This window comes from Crocodylus porosus, unplaced genomic scaffold (assembly GCF_001723895.1).
Source record: "Crocodylus porosus isolate Cpor-Errol unplaced genomic scaffold, CroPor_comp1, whole genome shotgun sequence".
NCBI lineage: Eukaryota > Metazoa > Chordata > Crocodylia > Crocodylidae > Crocodylus > Crocodylus porosus.
In genome coordinates, this window is record NW_017728950.1 from 66,841,553 (window position 1) to 66,865,704 (window position 24,152).

The 24,152-nt window shown below is 40.4% G+C and overlaps 1 protein-coding gene across 6 annotated transcripts in view; it reads left to right on the forward strand.

Annotated features, from left to right (window-relative positions):
- Positions 1-24,152, forward strand: part of PCSK5 (proprotein convertase subtilisin/kexin type 5) — a 378,572-nt gene that overhangs the window by 953 nt on the left and 353,467 nt on the right. The window lies entirely within an intron of this gene.

Consider the following 24,152-nt stretch of genomic DNA (forward strand, 5'->3'; position numbering starts at 1 on the left):
GGGGGGGGGGGGTGGACTGAAGCAGAGCAGTGAAAGGAAGAAGTTTGCCCGGCAGGTTTGGGGAGGGGAGTTTTGTTCCCGCTGCGGAGCGGCTGGCACGTCTCGTGGGGGGGGAGCCTGTCCGGGGGAAAGCGAGCGGCGGAGGAGACCTTTGAAACTTCCTACGGGGGGGAGCACCTCGGGGCGCCCCGGGCATTGTGACGTCACAGAGGGGGCGAGGGCGCGGAGCAAAGGTCGATTGTTCTTGGAGCGCCCCCGGCGCTGCTGTTTGTTCGCGATCAGGGCATGCGGGTGCCTGGGGGAAGCCAGGGCACAGCGACCAAGCCAGGTGAATCTCGGGCTCGCCGCGGGAAACCTGCCTCTTTCCTTCTGCTGCCCCCCCCCCCTCCCAAATGGAATTGAGGGGGGCAGTTTTGCACCGGTCCAGAGAGTCTCTGTAGCCCCCCCGGTGCCCCGATGGCTGTGGTTTATGAATCGGTGGAGGTGGAGTGGGCTTAGGGGAGGGGGGAGGAGTATGTGCTGTGTCCGCGCTAATCAGAGCATCTACCCCTCCCACAGCTTTCCCCACCTCCAAACTTATCGGAGCATTTGTGCACTTCCCCACGGTGAACTTTGAGCTCGGTGTCTTGACAATCAGATCCTCCGGGTCCCGCCAAACCTGGCCGGTGCTGGGATAGAAACATTTCCAGCCCCCATTTAGGGCCGGGTTAGCAGCAAGGGAGAGGTGACCGGGGTCGCCCTTTGGTGGCCCCAGGGTCCTGCCTGGCTGCTTTGGTGCCGGTGCGGTTTGCAGCTTGCAGATGGGAGCATGCAGGAAGCACTAAGCCAGGGAAAGGAAGAAAAACTGAGGCTTAACAGAGGAACTGCATAAAGGGCATTCGGGGGCTGATGGGCAGCCTGTGTTGAGATTCCCCTAGCAGAACCCCCATGTGCTCAGATCTAGATTTTAAAAGGCAGGGCACATCCAGGACAATAACCTAAATGGTACAGCTTTGCAACCTACGGTCAGATTACTTGTCCGAAAAGGTTAGAATAAAGATATAAATGGTGGGAGAGGCACTTCTTGAATTCAAGCAGATTGAACAGACTCTTCCTTGATCTATGCCTAATCAGCTAGGAAACACCTGGACCTTGGTGGATTCACAGATGTTTGGTTAGAAAACACCTGGCTAGAGATTGCAAGACACTCAGTGGGAAAATACTGTGATCCAGATGGGCAACTGAGGAAGCATTTGGTTCTCCCTGGTTCCAGTCACACTTAGAACATACCCTGCTGCTGTGCTTAGGCACCATTACTGTAGTGAGAAAATATTGTCACAAGGTCCCTTTTTCTGCCATATGCCCAGCTGTGTTATATCACACATTTCCTGGCATTTAGCCTGATAAAGTGTGAGACTTATGTGTAAAGCCTTGCAACCTAAATGCCAAAGAAAACCCGATACTCTTAGTGTGCTTTTTTGTGAATGCAAAATGGGCAGCACTTTTTAATCATGTGCATTAAAATGTTTAGTATACATAGCGTTTATGTATACATCAGATGCAAGAAATTCAAAAAAATACAGCTGTATTTACCCACAGCTCTTTTATGGCCATCAGATCAAAGGAAAGTAACACTCATCCAGTTGTTGTTTGTCATAAAGTTAGTTCACACATACTGTATCATGGGATTGAAAGTTTCAAACAAACCTCTCAACTGTACCTCATGGAGAGGGATGTTCTTTATTGTACGTCTTCATCTGATGGTAGTACACAATTATTTGCATACATAATTTACATCAGAAAAGCTGGAACATGATATTGGCATTATATGAAATGCAAGACGCAAGTAAATCTTTAATAAGGTAGAGTTCCTTTTTGAACTAATGATCACATATTTGAAGGTAAGGGTATTCTTGTTTAAGGGCCAAAACTGCAGGAGCAATGTTATATGTGCAAATTTTACCCAGGCTTTAGGAGATTTGGCTCCAAATTGCCATTTATATGAAATGAATGAATCTGAAAGTCAAGTTTCCTGCACTATTGGGTTTCTTCTATGACCCTTATACTGCATCTTTTTTTCTGCCGTTATTGTTAAGGCGTGAGTAGTTTGAGATGTACCAGGCTGTTCAGCTGCTGAAGTAGGTAGCTCTATTACATGTGAGGAAGGATTATCTTTATTTAGGTCCATTTGCCTTTCTAGCTAGAAAAATTCAGGGCCTGCACACCCAAACCTCCCTTTGGATTAAACAAGGAATGCAATGATCATTTATTATCTTATGTCAGGAAGGTGCCATGTTCACACTTTAATCATACATAAATTGCTGATCAAGCATACAGATAGGGAGAGGAGAAAATACAGAGCATATAAATAACAAACAACTGGAAAATGTATTAACAGAGCTAACGATCAGAGGAGTGTATAAAGGATATCAAGCATTATTTTCGAGTGCACATATGAAAGGAGTCACATTAAGTATTATGCAGGTATGCAAGGAGAATGCAAATAAAGTGGAGGACTATGAGGCCATGACATTTGGTGTGTGCATGTGTGAGAGCATTAATGAGGACATGAACATTGCTTCCCAGTTCCTTTCTGCTTTCCACTAACCTTTATACATGAAAAGCAGACAGTACACATATATTGAAGACATCCAGGGAGATTACTGTATATACTTTGTATAACTAATTGGCTTTACCAAACAGAGAGCACAGAGTATTCCGTGAGCTGCTGTACAGTAGTATGTTCTGAAACATTTTATGCATTTGATTTCTCAGACTTTTCTTTCATGGGTATATGCTGAGGTTCCTTTTGAGGACTGGCACTTTCCAGTTTCTGATCACTCCTAGCAAAGTCTTCTACAAATGGCATTTCTGTGTCAGAATGTTCATTAATATGTCCCTGAGCATTTGCAAGGAGTCTATTCTTTTTTTCTCTACACAGTACCATTTTCATGAGGTTGACCAAGTCACTATATCTACAGATACTTGACTCTTAATTCTACATTCCCATGAAACACACAGAACCACAGGGGGCCAGAGTGCATATAATAAAATTGACTATAAGTATACTATGGTACTTAGGAAAATGTAACAAAATATTTCTGATTTTAGATGTGATGCAAGGCATGTAAGTTATCACACAGGTAACACAGGAAGATGTTACAGGGCATAGATAAAACCCCAATTAAAAAAAGAATACTTGTGATGCCCAGGAAACAGGATATGTCTGTAACAAGCAAGAGAAGACAGAGCCCATAATAGGAATTTGAAGAATCAGGGTGTTAATTGAACACAAAACAATGAAAGAAAATCTGGGGCACGGAAATAGTTTCTCCTATTTATTTTGAAAGTCAATGGAAAGTAGATGAAAGAACTCTTACACTTTTGTAATAGAGGGAAAAGACAGAACAGGATAAGAAAAGTTTAAAAGGGCGGGAAAAGGGTTACATTTCCTAGCCAATGACAGTATTAAGACACTGAAAGAGACAACCAGTTAGCTGTGTCTTTTGCCAATAACAGGACGTACTGAGTTTGTATTCTGCACATTATGGCAGCCGAGACCTGATAGTTAAGATTTTGGTTTTCCAGACAACATCTCTGCTAGGTGAGCTAAAAGGTGGTGATTAAGGCTGATTGTGTCAGTAGGAGCTGTTTATTTTGGCTTGAAGTTACTCACTGCAAATGTTTAAAAAAAGCAGATCCCTAAATAATCTGAAATACACAAGAAACCAGGGCAGCATATAGGTTAATGTTACCTCGTGACACAGGCAAAAAGAGATAGTACTGCACTTTTGGTTAATTGGAGATTTAAGAATGAAACAAGGAAAAATGTACAAGAGGCTAATTTTTGGCTCCTTTCAATTTAGCAGTCTTGAAATTGATTTAATTCAGACCAGGTTTTGCTCCAAAAGATTATATTGTTCTGAATAATAATATTCAGAACTGATGTCTAATATGGACAGTGTTGCAATCCCTAGACTGCAAACTAGGGAGATCCTGACAATATTGATAAGTTTATATGAGTGGAGAGGGAGTGTTTTGTTTGAAGATGCTGTTACCATCAGCTGGTTTATCCATTTTGACTGAGCAGAGATGAAAGAAGGAATGATGCAATGTGCAATAAGATGATGATCAGATTTAGCCAGGCAGAAAAATAATTTAGGGATAAAAGAATTCAAAAAGGCACAAGGTATGGGTTTCATTTGCAGAGAAGTGGTTAAAGAGTTTAGAAAAGAGTTGACAAGTGGTGTAAGGATAGTGGGTTGGAAACTGTAAACTGAACTACAAACAACATACTAGGAAGAACTGGAAAACATGCTTTACACTTTTGTGGTTTGATGGCTTTCTGGTCATACATGTAATTTAGCCCTTGGAAGTTTTTTATGTTGGTTTTTGTTATTGTTGGATATTTTGGGGAGGAAGGGGAAGGGGTCCTAATGAATAGTTTAAAAAATGCTTCTTGGAATATCAGTTTGTCTTTACAGTCTAGCTGGTGTCATAGCCATGTTCAGAACTGTAAGCAAATGATCAACTACCTCCTAACCATATGACTCTGCTATCTTGTCAGAGGTAAAAAGAGTTGAAGGTCCATGAATGAGGTCTAGAAGCAACATGCTTTGCCATGCTGGTGAAGTCGAGGCAACTTATCACTTGTAGCTACTGGTCAGGGAGAGGTTGCAAAGGTTTGTATTAGGCTGTTGCTCATGAATCTCGTGTCTTAGTCTCTGGCTAGTAGGTGCCAGAACACCCAAGCAAAGATTTTTCTATCACTTCTCCCTACTTCCTGTCTGGTAGCTGACCCTCCTTGGTCTGGGGGTTGGTTTAGAGGCCCCTCATAATGCAAGGCCCTAAACTGAAGCTTATTTAGTTTATGCCTAAATCTGGCACTGCTCACATGAGCTGTTTGTTTGTAGAGCCAGGAAGATGATATTGTATCAGTTCACGTTCAGTCCTTGCTGGGAAGACTCTCTTCTCAAATATAATGGTTAGACATTTTTGTTATTACAATGAAAGCAGAAATTCTGCGGGAATTGATGATGTAGGTCACTGTACTGATGGACACGAGTGGGCAGGCTGATTTTTCAAGCCGTGATTATGCTTATCCACAAATATTTGTTCCATACCTTTTTTGATGTGTAATGAGGAACCTTCTGTTGATAGTGTTGTAGATTTGGATCACATTCATTTGCACTGTAGAACCTGATGTAGCTTACATTTAATCAATGGAAATGTTTCCACTAACTTTAGCTGGAATTGAATCAAGGCTACTGTGCATAAGTATTGACAGTGGGCCCAATATAAATGAATAACAACTCCATTAAAGCCAGTGCAGAAGCTGTAGTGGAAAACTAGCATAAACAAGAGAAGAAGTCCCAACAATGTATTTGTTAGAGTGGGCTTTTACATGGGAGAAATACTTGAAATGATAACTTGAAATGATAACTTAATTTCTTTAGTGTTAATTTTTTTTGGTATTTCAGGGTGATAAATGTGGGAATGAGGAAATGGATTCTGGCCTACTCTGAATGGGCAGTCTTGTGCTCCCTTTGTTGTAGGGTAATTCCTGTCTGGCATAAAACTTGCTCCATGCCATTCCCTTCCAGTTGTTCCATGGTGTGGGGGTGTGCCAAGACAAACAGCACTGCCATGGTGCTTTTCTGCAGTAATGGCCCCTGGGAGGCCTGTTACAAGTTGCTATAATGTAAAACAGCCTGAAGATTACTTGAAATTATACACTAAGTGAACTAATCCTCAAAGGCCCCAGGGTGACTTACTTTGCTCTTGCCTTCCATTCTCCTCTTGTACAGGGCTGAGGATCTATTGCTAAATTCTGGAAAAGATTCATCAAAAGTTGCCTGTCTGGATGGAAGTTGTTGAAGTGTTTATTAAAAGCATATATAGCATGTCTTGCATTTTATCTAACTGACAACAAGATTATAAATGTACTGCTATAGTAAAGGTTTCTTACTATTCGTGAAAGGAGAAGGAAGTGTTCTTTCAATACAGTCATGAAAATTATAGTGTACTGCTGTGTCATCTTACTTCCCAGAATTGTAATTACAGTTTCCTGCCTTGTCTAATTTCACGACAGTCTCTATAGATTAATAATTTGCTTTTGGGACCACAATCCATATGGCACCTAGCTCCTTACAAGTGCTCACAGTGAAGTTTTGTGCTCTTCTGGTCTGTACTCACTCTTCTGTCATCTGAGTAAGGATGCTCAGTTTTACAAAATAGTGCATTAAGTTCTTAGATGAGGAGCTACCAGTGAACACTGCCAGTTGCATAATGTTATTTGTCATGTGGGTCTTAACAGTGGGTGACAAGTGTTGTGTAGAGTTGTGGTGGCAACTGGGCAGAAGTTGCTGCTGGGCATAGGTGAAAAGTGGCTAACTTCCCATGGCTGCTGCTAGGCCACCAAGAGTCCGTGCTTGGGATGCCCTGTGGCTCCTCGCCACCAGTGCCACCTCTGGAGCATCCAGCGGTGCAGCAGTGGCAGTGAAGAGGAACCCCAGGGCAGTCTTGGCATGGGCTCTGGGTGGCTGCAGCAAAAAGGGCCTGGCAGTGGTGAGAGGGAGACAGCTGATTTTCCCTGATGCCCAGCAACAGCTTCTACCTGGCCACCACTACAGCTCATCATGGGCTGGCCGGTCCGAAGCAGGTGCTGGGCAGGCCAGGGAGTGGGGGGGCAGGTTGTATGCTCAGTTGCTGCTGGGTGCTAGTACTGGTGGCGAGGAAGAGCCACAGGGCATGCGAGATCCAGGCTGCTGCAGGGGGCAGAGGAAGTGCTGACCAGCCCGTGACAGCTCCTTAAAACTGTCTATGTGGTTCATGAGTACAACTCATTGCCCATCCCTGGATTAGAAGGAATGTGAAAAATGGCTGGTAGCAACTTTTCAGTCCTATCCCCTGTGAGTTACCAGGGAAAAAACCTGTTGCTGTACTTACTAATATGTCACATGGACAGATGCAAAAAAGCAGGATGATAGACCTTAGGGCTAAGTACAGACACTAGTCCACAAGCCCAAGGCTGGATTAATTCAGTCAGTCTTCACTGATTTGTCTAAACTGCATAGGTTGAACCAATAATCAAGTAAACATTCACTTCTGATTCTGAAAATGTAGCCTGCAAACACTTATACCAGGTAATTTCTGTCGCTATCCTAGATGCTCTGGAGTTGTCCTGTTTAACTGAGTTTAGAGGAGTATGCCCTGTGGAGCCTTACTTTATGCTATGGAGAAACACTTAAAATCATTCAGGACCTGTAGGTCACAAAGTAGGAATGTGAGCACTTGTAAGGAGCTAGGTGCCATATGGATTGTGGTCCCAAAAGCAAATTCTTAATCTATAGAGACTGTTGTGAAATTAGACAAGGCAGGAATCTGGTTTTACAACTTTTTGGAGTTAAACTACATATTGTATGATGATGCCTATAAAAAGCCCTTACTGAACTACACTTCTAAGAATAACAATTAACTGTAATCTTAACTTTCAAGTAGTGAAAGAGATGCAGGACCCACTCTACTAAAGCTGAAACCTGTGAGGAAATGGGCCTGATTATAGTGAAGGTGGAAGAAAACCTTGCTAAGGGAGCTCAGGTTGAATTGAGAAAATGGATATTGTATCCAGAGATGTGATACCTTTGACATAAAATAATGTACAACAATGATGATGTAGTTCATGGACTTTGGGACCTGCTAGGCAAGTGAATGCCAGATTAAGATAATAAAGTACTAGGTCAAAAACAGATATAGGTATCAAAGGAACACTAGACAGGTAGGGATCTCCTGGTGTAGTTACCTTTTTTGCAGGAAAGCACATTATTTAATCTTTTTTAAAAAATGTATCTAGGTCCTTTTCTAATTAGAAAGTTGGGCATGTTAGCTGTAGATTCATATCAGGCCTGTAGGCCTCATTAAAGTACACTGGTGCTAATGGTATCTATCCTCCAGCAACTATAGAAAAAAAATGGTTGAGCAGCAGGATTTTTAGTCCTGGTTGCCAAAGGTGGCTTCTGGCTTGTGGAGCTGAAGAGAGAAAACAACAACTCTGGCTACATCCTGAATCCTATGAGTGACGTTAACAGTATGAAAAGATCTTTGGAATTGCAGTCAGTACAGAATATCAGTCAAGATGGCACGAATCCTTGCCGGAAAGGTTTGTTGTAGAAGTTGTTGTAGAGGCCATGATGGTATGTAGCTGAGATGAAAAAGCACTTGCTGACCACTGCCACAGATTGATCACATTGCTAAAGAGTGAAAGAAAGAAAACATTTAGATTTGATACAATGAAAATGAGATTGACACTTTGGCTTTTCCTCACCTAGGATATCTGCTAACCCAGTTGTGCATTCAAATGCAGAGAAAGCTTGAATCCTTGTAGAAATGCCTAAAACCAAAAAAAATGTGCAACACCATTTCAGAAGAGCATTAACTTGCAAAATTTCTACCCCACCAGTGTGATATCTGCAAGTCTTTCTGATGAATTACAGAAAAAGGTCCTGTCTGGAAAATGGTATTTGCAACATGACAGATCAATTGAATTAGCAAAAAAAGCTGTCACCAGATACCAAGTACTGTACTTAAGGACATAATGATGTGAATGAGGATGTTTCAATTCACTGCAATGCAAATGAGACAGAACTAGGTGCAACTTGCTATAGGAAAAACAGCTTTTCTATCAAGCTTGCTTACACTTAAACATCAAGAGTATGCAGATGGTATGAAGGAATGTTTTCTTGTTGTATTTTCATGGGGAGTTTACTGCATAGTAAAAATGTGGACAGTGTTCTGATTTAGACCGTGTGCATACAGAAAACCTTTCCTACTACTCTTACTGTCTTCAGTGAGCCAGATGCTAACACATTTGAAGAAATATAATCTGAAGTTATATTATAAAAAGGGAGCAAAATATGAGACAGATTTCTTGTCTAGAGTAGCACTTGCTCAGATACATGCCAGTTTGTAACACGCAATCATAAGACATTTTCAGGATAAGCAAAGGTAGTGTTTACTAAAGGACTTTAACAAGGCTGATTTCTTCTGTGACTGAATCAGCATTTAGCCCAGAGAGAACAACAGGCCCAGCAAGATTAACTACTGCAGGCACTGAAAGCAACAGGTCTGCTTGGGTGGCCAAATGTAGAAGAGATTTCTGACAACAGTGAAGGTTAGCTTACAAAGCAGAATCATGGATGTATTGAAGTTGGTTTACTCATATTATGAGACCTGTGGCATTAGGAAGAATTTCTGTTGGCCACCTAGGCACAGAACCTTGGATGTACTAGAGTTGCTTTACCCATGTTATAAGACCTGAGACAATTGGAAGAATTCCTGCAAGCCACCTAGGTAGACAAGGTCATTTGGGTAAACAGGGCATCTTTTATTAGATCAGCTGAATAGCTGGAAAAATGGTTCTTTGCAAATTTTCAGGCATAAGCACCCTTCTTCAGTCATAGGGGGAGCCTGCTGGTCTTCTCTCTAGGGTCTGAATAGAAGTGTAAGCCAGTTTGCAAAATGCATTTGCATTTTCACAGACCTACATTTTGCAGACTGGCTTACGCTTCTGTTTGGACCCTAGAGAGAAGACCAGCAGACTTTCCTTATGGCTGAAGAAGGCTTGCAAAAACATTTTTTCCAACTATTCAGTTGGTCTAATGAAAAGGATCATATTTACCCAAATATTCTTGTCTGCCTATGTCCTTAGGCAAACACAGCTCCAACCAACACCTGCTAGCCATCTAGGAAGCAGAATTCATGGTAGAGGTCATATCTTTTATTAGACCAACTAGATATTTGCAAAAAAAAATCTTTAATTGCAAGCTTTTGGGCACAATCACCCTTCTTCAGGTGTAGGAGAAAAGATGGTAAAAGTTCTCTTGGGTAGAAATGAAAGTTCATATTTCATAGGAGAGCTGAAGGTGTGGTCAAGTCCCCTGTTTGGAACAGTTTGTTTTATGTGAAGACTAGGTTCAGAGAAGAGTTGGAATAGTCTGTTTACCTCAGAGTTGTTTGGTAGTAAGCAGGATGTAGTCAGATTATAACATGGTAGTACCCTGAGCTTGAGTAGGGATTTCTCCAATGTGCTGTAGTCTTCATATTTGTCAGGATTAACCATTTGACATTAGTAAAATGGGAAACTGAGAAGCATATATAGTTACTAAACAAGCTGATCTGTAGTTGTGCTGATAAAAGCCGAGATATAAGAATACTATTAACCAAAATTTACCCTCTGCTGCTGTATCAGAACATAATACCTAAATAGTGTTGGATTTCCATTTGTAAATACTGGCAACTGCTTTGATCCTGCCAACATCTACATGTAAATGAATTTATGCTCATGAAAAAAACTACTCATGAACCCAAAGTTACTTAGGTATATATGCATCTGCATGATTAGACCTTTTAATTATTAGATTATAAGAAGCATAGGCATATCATGCTGTGATAGGTTCTTACTACTCATAAGCTTTTTCATTTATTTTTTCATTAATGCTACGTTCAGTTATGTACTGTATTGGAACAAATGTGTATCAAAACAAGAATTCCATTATTACCTACACTGTTCACCTTCTCTCCTTCTCAAAATGAGAAGCATATAAAGTCTACATCAATTATGGTACATTTTATAAATAATTTGTAAAACTTGATTTTATCATCATCAGGATTATATAGTTTATACTTTAGTAGATAAAAATGCTTTTGTTGTCATGCGGTTCTTCATTTTGTTTAATTTTTCGTTAAGTAAAAGCAACCTTGGGATTTACACTTAAAAAAAAAATAAAAGACAGAATTTTTTTTATTTGCCAGCAGTGAATAATCTCAGTCAAATATGTTAAAAAATTAGACGAGTTGCTGGAAATTAGTTAAACCCATTGTTACATTTGCACATTCTCATTTAAATTGTAATAAAAAAGACTGCTACCTTTGTGCAGCAATGTTTGTTCTTAAGATCTTGTCTTAAAAATCTGATGATGGCCTGCAGTTTTAGCTGTTTAGTTTAATCAGGAATAGCAGGTAGCTTCCTAAAATAAAAAAGCAGATCAAATTATTAATTTTACTGGGTTATGCTTCCGTTGTGTATTGACATAACAACCTACAGTACTTCAAAAAATATCACTGTAAAAAACACAAGATATATGTGCCTCCCCTCCCAATTGTAGTCCAATCCCTTAGCAGTAGATGGGCCTAATCCAGTTAAGGCACATGCCCCACCAGTGACCAGTCAGTGACTGGGGGGAGGACCTGCCGCGGCCCATCTCACTGACTGGGGGGGTCCCCTTGTGGCCAATCGCTGAAGTCCCCTCTGGAAGTGGCTGCAGCCGCTTCTGGGAGTGCAACAATGCTCCACTCCACGGATGACACTTGCAGGGGAGGCCCCGGTGCTTCTGCCTGGCCCCCCTCCCTGCCCATAGCCTAAGTGGCAAGGGGCTGCACCAGCGCTCTCAGGGGGTGCACGTCCACCCCTGTGCACTCCCTACACATTGCCACTGATCTGAGCCCTCATGTAAGGAGGGTTCAGTGTGTCATGCAATCGGGCCTTTTTAAAGTATGCTGCAGCTGTGCTCTTCTTTCAGGGGACAGCTGTAGAGCACTTCAGGGGTCCAATCGTGTGCCAAACTGTCACTCCTGTCAGCACCCTTAAAGACTCCCACTGATCATTTAAAGTTGGATTGGTCCCAGTACCCTGTCTAGCACTACTGAAATCAGTGGGAGTATGGGATCCTACTTTCCTGAATAAGGGAGGATGTATTTTTTTTCTCCTTTTGTGATTAAATAGATGGTACATTTTTACCTGAATATGCTTAGTCCTCTGATTTGACATAGTCCATATATATTGTTGAACTGGTAGGAGGTTTCTAGTATTTCCTTTCTCATTAGTTTTGGATGCATTAGGATTTGCTTATTTTTCTTGAAGCTTGTCTTTAGATCTTGCCAGATAAAAGTGTTTCTTTACTAAGAATTACTGAACTGGACTAGCTTTCTATAGGACCATGATCTGAAAATGGTTCTCATTTGAGTATTTCTTTCATGAATGTTTCTGTCAAAATCAATGATACTGTTTGCATGAGTGAGGATTGCTTTTATAAATATGGGTTACAGGAGCAGGTCACAACTTTTAGGCAGGAGGAGTACCTTTGCATGGATCTAGTATTGGTCAAACAAGATATGCGAGTAAAATAATTGTCAGAGAATAATTTATAGATCTGAGGAAGTTTGACCTTTATCCAGTCAGTTACACCTGTTGTACAAAGTGGTAGATTATTAGATTTTGATACAGTTCAAAGTCAAGGAGGCATGTTACAGTTTCACCGAAACTGTGATGAGTACTTACTACCTCCACACATCATGCAAATGAATTAATTTCATCCATGGCAGTTCTCATGAGTCAAGGCTTTATTATTCTTCAGAAAAATATATTGGTGATGCAGGAGAAGATTACTTAATCGAGTTGAATATAGACGTCAGTAAAATGAAAACATTGTAATTACAAATCTGAACTCAGCTGTGACTGGTCATTATAAGGTAAAGTGTAGTGTGAAAAGGTTTATTGCTGGCAATATTGATTGTTAACTGGCAACAGCATGATTACTGTAGGTTGCTGTGTCACCCACTTTGAATGTTATAAGCGCTTTTGATATAAATGCAATTGTGAGTTTTATACTGAAGTGAAAATAAAAGAAACAGCAAAGTATCTAACATGGTGTGCTCTGCTGTAAATCCTTATTCATGCAGGCAGTCCCACTGGGCTTGATTCTTTCATTTGCGTCACCTACAAAAGGTATAAATAAGAGGTTTGAATGCCTAGGACTACTAGTAATGGTTTTCAGCATAGGTAGGGCTCCTGGTCATTATTAAACATTTCATGATACATTTTAAAATAAAATTCATGCCTGCTCTCTTTTGCACAAATCTTTGCGCATCGTAATTTATTAAAACATAAAACTTATTTTGTTGCAGGCTTTTAGACTGTTTTCATGACTGAAATGACTGAACAGGGGCAAAACCTTGTAAAGCCATGTTCATTTTCAATAGTGTAATAGTATAAGGGTGAAATTGCAAATTTAAACAAAAGTAATGCTTAAGGTTTAGAGTAACCATGAAATATGGGGTATGGCCGTGCTGTAGGATATATATGGCAAATGGCAGTGAAGATTATTTTAAGTAACGCAGTATGTCAGCTATATATTTTAAAATACTATCTAGTAGGATACAAAAAAGGGCAAAAGGTTATGGAACAAAAATTATGATTGTTTGTACCTGCTGACATATAAAAGGTATTTGCTTTCTACCTAATAATTTATTTATTGACAACGAATTACCACTTCATTTCATGATAATGTACCATTAACTAGCTAAATTTACTTGATGCATCTGAAAATGAGTTGTCAATACTAAGTTGTATGTCTTTTTGACAATAGTAAGACATCTGTTGAAGTACAGAGACTTATCTTCATATTCTTCATATCTATGCATCTGTGTCCCTTGAGATGTGTCACTTGGACACATTAGTAATGCAGTCCAAACCTCTTTATCATTCCTTGAGTAGAAATGCAATATTCTTTATGGACTTCTAAAGGAAGAATTCAAGTGTGGTGTGCAGACTAATTTAGAATATTTGAATATTTACAAATATTCTAAATATTCCCAATGAAATCTTCTGGCTTTGTACTTCTAGCTGTTTAAATGCCCAAATTTTGAAGTTTTTAGTGTTTATTTATTACTCCTTGACAATGTTGAGAGCCTGTTTTGACATTTTCATTTATTTGTAGTTGGACCTTACATGCAGAGCCTGCACAGAGGAAAAGTGGCATCACAGTGCTGTTAAGGAGATACAGGCATTCTGCCACAGGTGCTTCAAGAGACTTTGTTAGCTCTTATACTTCTTTCACTAAACATATGTCCTAGTGTAGAAAGAGGTTAGGCTGCAAGCCCATCCAATCTAGTGTTACTTCCCCCTTTCTTTCTCTGGAATACTAAAAGGATTTCCGTTTTTCTTAGCTCTTGGTTAGCCTGCAGCGCAAAAGTCTCCTTGTGCTGTTTTTGTCATTGAATTATCTCTGTTAAGATCCAAACATAGCCCTTACCTTTCCTTTAGTTCTTATCCAGGCAACCTCTAGTTGACTTTATTGGAATGTCTGCCTGGATAAGTCTCTCAGGCCTAATGTAAATATTACTTTCTTTAAAACGGCCTAAGAGAAATAGCAGTGCAATTAACTGTGGTCCATTCAAATCCGTAAGTAGTTTTACTTAAAACAATGAGCAAACCTTTTCCTCCTCCCAAATCCCTTTAATAAGAAAGCATCTTCAGACTGAAATCCACAGGATTTAAATAAATATGTAATCCTCCAAAGCTGCTACAATCCTCTTTGGAAGGATTGTTCATCCTGTTTAGTAGGGTGGTTTTAATGAATAATTCTTAGTTTGATTAAGCTTGTATTAAAGTGAAACTACTGATATATTTTTTACGTATAATTTTAGTTATATTTGTTTTATACATTCACAGTATTCCCTATGAACTCTAACCTAACTCTATCATTGACGCATTTTCCATTCTTGCAAAGCTGTTCGCTTAAGTCTTAGCAGTACTGCTGGGAAATAAACCTCATTACTAAGTGTCAAAACATTTTCATTTGATGAAACAAAAAAGCATTACATGTTGCTAAATATTTCTAAGCTTTTCTCTTCATCATGCAATTTCAAATGTTGAATATGGTTACTATGGTTGCATTGAAATATCAGAGACTCACTAAGTTGAAGTTTGTTTGTTTCGATGACTAACTGTACATTCCTTTTGATTGATGAAGTTTTGTCCTCTGTCCCCTGAACTTTATCAAATAGTTAACTAATACTGTATTTAATTTACTGCATAGCCCAGTGGACTATCATCATATCTACGGATATAAAAATATGTTAGTTTTTTATTGTGATACATAGTTTGGAATATGGCCTATAAAAGGAAAAGATTGGAGAAACTTTGATGTAAAAATGTAGAAAAGTGACTTTGCAAGTCTCAGCCAAGTTGTGTTTGAGTTGTTATTCATTTTGTCTTGCTAACCAAGGCACATAAAAAGTTAAAAGGCTGGAGTTTACTTTGGATTTTATGTCCAAGCCCCTAACATGTTCAGGATTTTTTAAAGCAAAATGCAGCAGGATGTAAGCAATAGTAATAACATTCTTATCTGAAAGAACACAATGCAGAGCTATTTTAAGTTAATGGATCAGTTATTCATTTTGGACATCAATTGATTGAAAAACAAAACTGTACATTTCCAGTTTAATGCAAGTGCCCAGGCAAAATTTCACCTTATAAACAGTTGAAATACAGTGGAGAATTGCCAAAGACTGCAAAGGAAGTCAGCAGTGGCATACATCAACACACTGGTACATGTGTGTTCATGCTTGCACGCACATGCATTCACACTTGTATGTTAAGGAAAGAAGAGAAGGAATTTCAGCGATAATGACCTTGCTATGTTATAAGGGTAAAAATGATGAAGTATTAGCTGATTTATTCAAATAGAAATAGTGATGTTCTGACTGCAGCAGGGTTAATCATACACAGGTAGTTCAGAAGGGAATTGCACCTTTTGAATTACTGTTTAGATGATCCATATTATCTTAAGTACCAAGCTTCTTTCAGGATGTGCTGACAAAATTTCTAGCTTTCCTTAGAATGTGATCATCCCTAATTTCTGTCTTAAGATGAAAAATAAAGGATTCTGAACAGCAGGGTTTCCTAGGTGAGGTCAGGTCCAGGAGGATATAGGGCTCACCTTAGCAGGTTTACCTCACTGTAAAATTAGAGTGCTTTGTATTCAATGTGATTTTTATCAAGAATTAAGAAGGGCTCCTTTTTTAGCAATGAAAGCAAGACCTCATTTTTTACATTATTTGTATCTATTTGGCATTTTGGCTCATTAGCATACTCTCAAAATTGTCAAAATTGAATTTTTGGTAGATTTTAAGTTGATGTCCAGAATGTCACTGTTCTGAATGTCAGTAGATGCTGACTTGGTAATGACATATTTGTTCCTATTGAGACTGAAGTTCTGGCCTGAAAAGAGAGTGAGTGAAGGAACACAGTATCAACTAATGATATGGTGATGTTACAGTAAAAGTTGTGTTTTTAATTTGGTTTTTCAACCTGAGTTAGCTTACTCAGATTAAAATAGACCTGGGTATGAATAGCTTGAGGGAGAAGCTATCAGCTGAAGTTGATAGGGGTGTATGACAGAAATGGGAATCTGATAACAGCTAGACAAGAAATCCTGAAGATTTGGAAAGAATATTATGAAGAATTTCCAAATGTAGAGTATGAAAGTTAGGGAAGAGTTATTGAATATCAAATTGCTGAACTCCAAATATTAGACTCTTCATTGGAGGTGATAAACACAGAAATCAGGCACCAGGGATAGACAGTCTTCCAGCTGAATGCCTGAAATTTGGATTTAGAGTATTAGAGCACTATCTTTCCAAGATGATTAAAAAGATCTGGAAAGAAGAAAGAATACTTAAACAATGAAAGCAGGGAATAATATGCCTAATTTATAAGAAGAGTAACCAAAGACAGTATAACTATTGGGGTATCTCCTAACTGGGCACAGTGTACAAAGTTCTCTCTCAGTTGCTGCTAAACTTATTGCTCTCATATGCAAAAGAAAGTGTGGATTCAAGAAAGATCAGTGTGTGATCAGATATTTTCAATGAGATTATTGCTGGAAAAGAAATGGGAAATTGTAAAAGATGTATATCAATTTTATACAGACTTTCTCAGAGCTTTTGATAGCTTTAGAAAGGAGTCACTATGGTCAATCATAAATAGGGTTTAGAATTCCCAGAAATCAGTACACCTTACTAAGATGTGCATTGAAGGATCAAAAAGTTGTGAGAGAATTGAGGGTGCAGACAGAAGTGCAGCTCCTTGCTGTAACTTAGAATACTTTTAAGGAAGTGTCTGAGTTACAATGAGCCCTGAGACCAAACAGAAGTTCACTGTTGGTTCCAGGGGGGAGGGAAATCTAACTGCTAGCTCCCAGCCTGCAGCCAGTTTCCCCTAGCAGCAGCCCCATCTTCCTCCCAGCCTGTCTCTGTTTTCAGAATGGGAGGAGGAAAGGGAGCAGAGGGAGCTCGTTCTAGGGGTTTCATAATCAGAGCTAGAGGGTGGGGTGGGTGAATTGGAGCCCCCTGACCTTGAGGAGGGTCCCGTACACCTGGCCCACCCTCCAGCAGGGCCTGAAATAACCCCAGACCAAACTCCCTCCTATCCCTTATCCCCTCCTCCCATTCTAAAAACAGGGACAGACTGGGGGGCAGCACAGATACAAGTTACAGAAGACACTGTGTTTTGAAATGTCTTCATCTGAACCCATGTGCAATGCGGATTCAGATTTTTTGCCTGATCAGCTATTTTTAAGCAGTCTGCAGCTATGTACTTGTGTTTGGTCATAGCTGTAGACTACTTTCGGTGGCCAAATTGGGCAAAAATTATCACTTCTGTCTGTGCCCTGAGAGTATGGTATCAGGCCCGATGGACATCAGTAGTGGGCTCAAACAAGGGGACACACTGTTACCAATGCTTTTCAACTTGATGCTTGAGAAGGTCATAAGAGCTGTTAAAAAAAAGAAGGAAAAGGTTTGTAGCTGAAAGAACTGTACCACACACTTTTATATTTAGACAATATATGCCTAGAAGAAGAGGAAATAGAAAAAAAGAATACAGAGATCATGGAGTCAAAAACCAATGTAGCTGAGCTTGCTATCAGCATAGGCAAGACTAAATACATGATCACATCCAGAAAGAAAAAAATCTCAAGATCACAGGAAGATAAAAGATAGGGAATGACAGTGTGGAAAAAGTAGAAAAAATTATAATCACTGGGTTTATCTACACATTCATTAATGCACCGTAGTTATGGCGCATTGAAATCAATGCAGAGTAACTTGTGCTACTGTGTAGTAGTGCTGGCACATGGTTTCTTTTCAGATGTTAATGTCACAGGAGCATATTAGAATGGGTTCTGCCTGGCATGCTACTGTGCAGTATTATTAAGCGACTACATGGTTAGCGCCTCATGTACATGGACCCACTTAACATAATCAAATACCTTAATTTCTTCAGTACTAACATAATGCCTTTTAAACCTAGATACAATAATGGTATCAAGAAAAATATCAAGAAAGTTTAAAATCTAGTTTTATAGTACAGTTGTTCAAGTTGTCCTTTTATATGGATGTCAATCCTGGATACTGACAAAGGCACATGGAAAAAGGCTGCAATGTTGAACACAAAGGGCTAAGGAAAATAGCTGGTACAGTAAGAAAAAATGGAGTATGGAAGAAAAGATATAATCAAGAGCGTGTGTATCTTTACATAAGACCTGATGTTTTGAGCAAGATAAGAACATAGAGAACAAAATTGGTAGGGCATATTTCAAGAGGTTTTGAGAGAAGAAGTCGTGTGAGGCAAATTTTGGAAGCTGAGTGGAGGGTATCAGACCCTGAGGTAGTTCAAGCCAACAATGGGATGATAATACAAAAACTGACCTAGAAGGTGAAGATGCAGTAAGTTGGAAGGAGGTTGCACAAATAGGAGCTGGAAGGCTTAATTAAAGTGGTTATAGGCCCCTAAGGCCTATGAGACTAGAGAGAGAGATTAATAGCTCTAGTACTGATTTAGCTTAGCCATTTGAAAAGTTCACTTTGTTTTCCTGCGCTATTAAACCAAGTTTGCCAAACCATGTTAAGAGTAGACCCTGTTTTTTCTTTGCACTGTAGACATATCCTGTCAGTCCAGGCCAACATTAAATGTAAAGACCAGATAGCTGCCTCTTCCATTTTTAAATTGAGTGTCACAATGGCTTCATTAATTTGGTTCAGGCTAGAAGATCAAATCCCTCAACAGCATCAGTAACTAAGTTACTAAGTTTCTAAGTAACCTTTGTTTTTTAAATCACTGCTGGTTGGGGTAATTCAAGAAACTTGCTTACTCCTGAAAAGCAGGACAGTAGGATATAAGCCTATCTGGAATGGCAAGGAGCCTACATTTTTGGAAAGGCTGTGTGGTTGAGATTTCACCTTGAATTAATTCCTGCAGTTTTGTTCTTTCCTTCCTCTGACATGTAAGCTTTAGCTAATTGAGTAGTTTTGGAGTGCCTAAACCCAAGGTGAAAGCAAGTCACTCATAAAATTTGCCTTGTTGTGGTGTACATGGGAAAACAGCATGGGGATAATCTTACTTTTTAGTTACTACAAAACATGGGGAATGAGATGATTCCCTGTTCCTGGCACAAAACAAAACTAAGTGGGCTTTGTGTGAATAGGAAAGCATTTGGATAAAGCAGGTGTGTCAAAGATCCGGCCTGTGAGCTGGATCCAGCCCTTGGAGCCCTGTCTGCTAGTCTGCAGCACTGCCTGTGGGTCTTGGATTGGGCCCATGTGCCACATGCAGTTCGCTCCAGCCTGGCCCTGGATGCAGTCTGCCATTGTGCAGTTCCATCTCTGGTGTCCTTACAATGGTTCAGCCTCTGCAACTCTTGCCTTCTACCTCAGAGATTTGCAAAATGGTTATTCTTAGGATGACTTTAAGGAAAGAAACTCCCCAGTGTCTCACCTGCTTTTTTAAACTGTGAGCAAGTTTAGGCCTTAAGCAATGTATCTCTCTCCGTTGCTGTGGGGCTAGATCTGGTAAACTGTACATACTACTGAGTAAGAAGAAATGTAGAGCTTTGCTGTCCTTTAAAGAATTTAGGGCAGAAATGTGCCTTCAGGGCTTTCTTGGGTGCATAGAGTAAGTGCAGAAATTGTACTTTGATTTAGCATTGTGAAGCCTGTTTTCAGGAGTGCACTAATAAAGACTTTTTTGGCCGGTACCCATGGCCGATTATTAACCAGCTCTTCACCACTGTGTGTACCCCTGGCGGACGCATGTCCCCCAAATTTGTGCACAAGGCAAAAATCAGTGACATTATTGGCTACACCAGCCAAAAAAAGCAGATTGCCAATAATGTCAATTTTCCTTTTACCACTGCTGATATGACATGGACAGATATACTGGTGAACCTCTACTTGTCTTCATTGGTGTTCTCAGTCTGTGGAGTGGTCCAGTGTAGAATGGAGGTCAAAGCTATGCCCCACCATTTCCTTTTTGTTCCCTTTAGGGTAAGCAGGTCAGAGTCATATTCCATGCAAACATATGGGTCTAGCAAAATCTAAAAGCTTTCTGAGAATCGGGTTGATTTCTCTGGATTGTCGATTTTTTTTTATTTAATGGCATAGAGTCTGATAATGTTAACATCTCCTGTTGGAACACATTTTGAAGCTATTTATCATCCCAATGTTTAAGTTTGTATTAGATGACATTTTGCAATATCTTTTTTTAAAGAAAGGTTGATAACAAAGTAAAATAATATCTTTCTAAAAATAGAAGGTTAGTTTTTCTTAGCATTTTCCTTTGCAGAAAACTTTGCCACTGTTGAGATTTATTTTGACTCCAGATTTTAAAACCTTAAATACTAAGATTTAAGCCAAATTTCAAAATATTAAATACTTTGAGAACTGGAACATCCGTCCTCTTCCTAGCCCTAGTGATTTGTGCCCACAGACATGGACAGAGAGATCAGTCCTTGCACTTCTCTGGTTAGAAGTGCAGACATCGCCTTTCATTGCCTATGTGCCAGCATAAAATTTTTTTATGGTGTCAAAGTGACAGCAAATAGATGTCTATACCATTTGGGGCTCTGACAAAATGTAGTAATAAATTGTGCTGCTTTATTGTGGCAGACATTTATTTGCTATATGGAGGAAGAGCATGGGCAACCTAGAACTACCATACTTGCCTGCTGCCCTAAGCAGGTACTTCTTGGGCTTGAGAGGCCCAGTCCTGCACGCCCCAGGGATTCCTGCACAGGATCAGGCCCCTCAGCCCCAAGGAGCACCTACCCAGCTTTCTTTGCTTACAGAGACATGCCCCCAGCAATCTCTGGGTTGTGTCTCTGGAATCAGGGAAAGTCAGTGTTCCCTGCTTCTAGAGATTTGCCCCAGAGATTGCCGGGGCACATCTCGGCAAGCAGGGAACCCCAACTTTCCCAACCTTCACAGACACACCCTGGGGATCGTAGGGGTGCATCTGTAGAAGTGGAGAAAACCAGAATACCCTGGTGCAGTCCCAGGGTTAGGGCCACCAATCACCTAATTGGCATCTCAACCTTAGGACAGCATCAGAGCGTCAAACCTTGCTCCAGTGTGGGTCTGGGGGCTGAGACCACAGGTCAGCTGATTAGTGGCCCCAGCCCTGGGACCACAGTGGAGTGAGACATGGAAAGTGGGGAAGGGAACACGTCACCCTTTGTTTTGCAAGATCAATGGTTGGGACAACAGGAAATGTATGTTTGGCCCAAAGAAGCAGCTGAATTTTGCTGAGACTTCATTTGGCAACATCTGCTTCTAGCCTCCAATTCCCTTAGTCACTGGTGCAGAAGCTGTAAGGTTGAGACTCTGTCCCCTTTAACCTGAAATACCATGCATGAGTCAGGGAAATGCTTCTAGTCCAGGAAGTCAACAGTTCATTGTTTTCTGTTCAGCTCATGATGAGGATATGTCTGCAAGCAGAAGAGCTAGAAACTTCTTTTCTAAAGAAGAGCTGGAGTTCTGAAGAAATTGATAACTAAGCATCATTTCCTTCAGGGAGAAATTCCTACTTCCCATTAGCAAATTGGTGAGCAGTCTCTCCCTGCCAAATCACGCTTTGAACGTTAAGAGGGGAATCTTCAGCGATAGTTTATGAGTCTGATCCTAGGGAGTTTGGTGAATGTATGTAATGCATTGGGTGCTTATGGCACATGTCATTGCTCACTTTCTGACGCTCACAGATTCAGATAGTTAAATGAACTCCCCATGTTGTTTTACTCTTAGTTGCTTTATGCTAAGAAATTAGAGTTGCATAGGGGTAAATATATTCCAAGTCCAGATGCTGTCATATTGGTTAACGCCCTTCAGAGTTCACTTAGTTTTTTAACATTAATAAAGCAAATAAAGCATTTGTATATGTGTGTGCATTCATGCATGTACATATGTTTTTTTAGGATCCAGTTGCAATGTCTCAGGAATCTTTCCTATAATATAACTCCTGTCCTTGATTACTCTTTAACACAATTTTTAAGACTTCCAGTAACGATTTCCATAGGGAGACAAAGTCACTTTTTTCAAGTTTGCCTTGCTCTTCACCAAACAATTTCTCCGGAATGGTTTTCCTTTAAAAGAGCTTAGGGCCTCCAGGTTAATCACCAGATTACAAAGATTTCCCTAGGATAAAGCAACTAAATTGCCATCAGTCTCTAAGGTTCAGTTCTTCTGTTTCTCTCTTTGTACTGCTTTTTATCACAGGGCTCTAAGACCTGATAGTTAAAAGTATAAAAACACAATTTAACAAATGCATTCATAATGATAAGTTTTATTTGTACTATATTTCCATGGTTTAACTATTCTGCAAGTGACCCAAAGATTTGGAAGGTCTAAGTAAATTCCCATTAAAGGAAAAAAGGGTCATAAAATTTTTAATAACACTGGTGTTATATTACTACAGGAATCACTGGCTTTAACACAATACAAACCAAGTTTCATTTACAAGATATGGGATTCTTTAATTGCACTGGTATTTATTAACTTAGTCACATTCTAACAGTAATATTTTTATCACTGTTGTTGAAGAGTTCTGGGGTTTAGAAGTAGAAGAGAGGTTCCAGCCCTACAAGCCTGAAATTCTGAAAAAAAGTTTTGTTGAGCCTCATTAGCTAAAGCTCTCATTGGGAATCATGCATAAGCATTATGCACAGTACCTCAGGAGGTAAGCATACCTGTTGTTTCCCACCTTGCCACCAAGCCAAATCTGGTGGCTGAGAGTTGTGACTGACCATACACTTTATCTCACCCCTCCTTTGTGAGGGGTAAATAGAGCTAATCTGAGGGAATACAGGGACTGCAGTTGTGGTCACCTGCTCTATCCTCTACTCTCCTGGGCTCCTGTAAAAGGGTTAGCTACGGCAAATTTCTAAGTGAACAACTGCAATGGGGAAATACAGAACACCGGTCGGTTGATCTAAAATGAATGTGGCATAAGATATAGGTATATCCTCCTAATAAACATGACAATTATTTGTAAGCAATTCTGTGTAATGGTAAAATGCAGAGTTATTTGCCTTATGATTCATGTATATGTAATATATATATATATATATACTTACACCAGAGCCTTTTTATTCCATACTAATAACAGGGAGGGTGTACACTGCCCATGGTGTTGGCATGGTGTACCCACTTTTTAGGACTTCTTCCTCTGGCCTCCTCATTCTTGCTGGGTCTTCCACATCTGTACTTTCACCTGCCAAACCTGATGGAGTAAGTAAATGAGGACAGGCTCCTCATGGATGAGGAGACCCTTGGGCATTAGGTCTGTCTGGGCTGGCGCCTTACTTGCCTCAGCCTAGTTTTATTCTAGTTGTGCTTACTAGCTCAGAGCCTAGTAGTGAAGCTTTAGGCATAGTGGGTGCATTGCAAGCTTAAGGGCTTCTCCCTGCTGGGCTTGGAGCTAACTTCCCAGTCTCTGTCCTTTCCCTTCCCAGTTGCATTTGAGATGTGGGGTACTTCACAAGCACCCCTTTTCCATGACCTCTGCCTCCCCTGCAGCCACAGTTCAAACCACCAGGTCAAGAATCACCCACAATCCTGGGTGTCAGCTGAACTCAAAGCCAAAAAGGATTGGCCTTGGCTTCATCTGACCCTGGGACAGCACTCTCCAAGCCACAGTCAAAAGAACAAACAAGTTGCAGAACTTATCTGGTTCCCAGTGTGATGCAGCTGGTCTTCTCTGTCCAGCTACTGTCTGGAGCCAAGGGGGAAGCTCTGAATTCAGTTCCTCTGCCTCTTCACAGGGAGCTCCTTCCCCTAGGACTTCTACAGCTAGATGGCCTTGCTGGCCTGAACCTTGAGTTTATAAAGGGTGATGCAGGTCACTGGCTCTTCTACTTCTGCCCTTGGGTCATCAGGGGCTGACTGCATCTGGAGCCACTGGCCATCTTGTTTCAAAATCCGCAGCCTACTAGTGGCTACAGAAACATCGAGAAATGTGAGTAATAATGACCAAATAATGGCAGGGTTTAAGGAGAGAGAGAGTGAGA